The following is a 1,528-nucleotide window of genomic DNA, read 5'->3' on the forward strand; positions in this document are numbered from 1 at the left end:
AAAAAAAAAAAAAAGAAGTCTGTCTGGTGAAACTGGGTTTCAATTGTGGGTTCCTTCTTCCTGTGAAAATTTTTCAGTACTTTTAGAATCATGAAATCTGAACTTGGAAGCTGAAAAAAACCTTAGAGGTCTTCTAACCCAGTCCTTTCATTTCTTAGCCAGGGAAGGCCTAAAGAGTCCAGTGCCTGAACCATGCTGACTCAGCTTAATAGTGTACTTGTCACTGTGCCAAGCCACCCCAAGGGACCTCCCACATCATCCAGCCCTGGCCAGGGCTCTACTAGGTAAGGAGTCGTGTGGTCTGAACATCGGGGAGTCTGGGGCTCTCTGGTGGTAGGCAGGAGTCAGTGCAGCCCCAGGAATGGCTCTGAGAGTAGGGGCTGGTCTCTGGGTGGGCTGGTGGGCTTAGGCTTGTGTCAGGAACTTGAGCAAACTGGTGTATTTGTGTCCACCCTGCTCCCCTTCCCCCAAACCTTTATAATTTAGGATCAGTATGGAGTCCATATCTTCTGAAATCTGTAACGCAAAGTCAAGAAATAATGAAGATGATGGAGAGGTACATTTAAAATGGAAAAGTGAGTAAAGAGTCATAGGTTCTGTTGGGCCAAATGAAATTTAAAGTATATTTCTAACCTGCTTGTTACCTCTAAGTACACAGCCCATATTGCACAGCCTCCCACGTTCTTTTTTTCTGTTGGATCATTCTAGTTTAAAAGCAAGGCCTTTCTGATTACAAATTGCAGAAAGGAAATGCTTTTTTCTTTCGTCGTCTTCTCCTTCTCCTCCTCCTCCCCCTTCTGCTCCTCTTCCTTCTTCTTCTCTTCCTTCTTCTTCTCCTTCTTCTCCTTCTTTGTTTTTTGGTTTACCACGTAGGAAAGATAAGCTTTTATTAAGATGGGTCTTTTAACATTGTTTAAATGAACATGTTTTGTGTTAGTAGTCCAAAGAAAAGAGACTGTTAAGCCTGCCACTGTGTATACTGTTCTGTTCAGTGATTTATTTTTCTGGGAAAAACTTTTTTCATTTCTAGGCTTTATAGGAAATATTTCCATTATATATACACACACACACACACACACACACACACACACACATATTATATAAAGTGTAGCAAAACAATACACAGTGGAATTTTCTTTTTTTAAGATTTGATTTTATTTATTTGACAGAGAGAGAGACAGCTAGTGAGAGAGGGAACACAAGCTGGGGGAGTGGGAGAGGAAGAAGCAGGCTCCCACCAGAGCAGGGAGCCTGATGTGGGGCTCCATCCCAGGACCCTGAGATCATGACCCGGGCTGAAGGCAGACGCTTAACGACAGTGACGCCCCCACAGTGGAAATTTAATGTGTAACATTCATTATGAAAGTAGAGAGTGTGAAGTGTCACTTTTGCATATCCTTTGGGCACTTCCTTTTGTATCAGTTTTAGAAGCTTAAAAGGATACAGTGTCTATGTTTTTTTAATGCTAATGTTAAATGACATAAGCAAAAGTATAGAACATTTGGAATGAAGACATGCTTATGCAGAT

At 41.8% G+C, this 1,528-nt stretch overlaps 1 long non-coding RNA gene across 1 annotated transcript; it reads left to right on the forward strand.

The window, feature by feature from the left end:
- The first annotated feature begins 56 nt into the window (after window positions 1-56).
- LOC117798432 lies at window positions 57-528 on the forward strand. Its single transcript, XR_004622885.1, has 2 exons — window positions 57-284; window positions 487-528. It is a non-coding gene; the product is annotated as an uncharacterized LOC117798432 (long non-coding RNA).
- The last annotated feature ends 1,000 nt before the right edge of the window (window positions 529-1,528 follow it).

This window comes from Ailuropoda melanoleuca, unplaced genomic scaffold (genome assembly GCF_002007445.2).
Source record: "Ailuropoda melanoleuca isolate Jingjing unplaced genomic scaffold, ASM200744v2 unplaced-scaffold3148, whole genome shotgun sequence".
Lineage (NCBI taxonomy): Eukaryota > Metazoa > Chordata > Mammalia > Carnivora > Ursidae > Ailuropoda > Ailuropoda melanoleuca.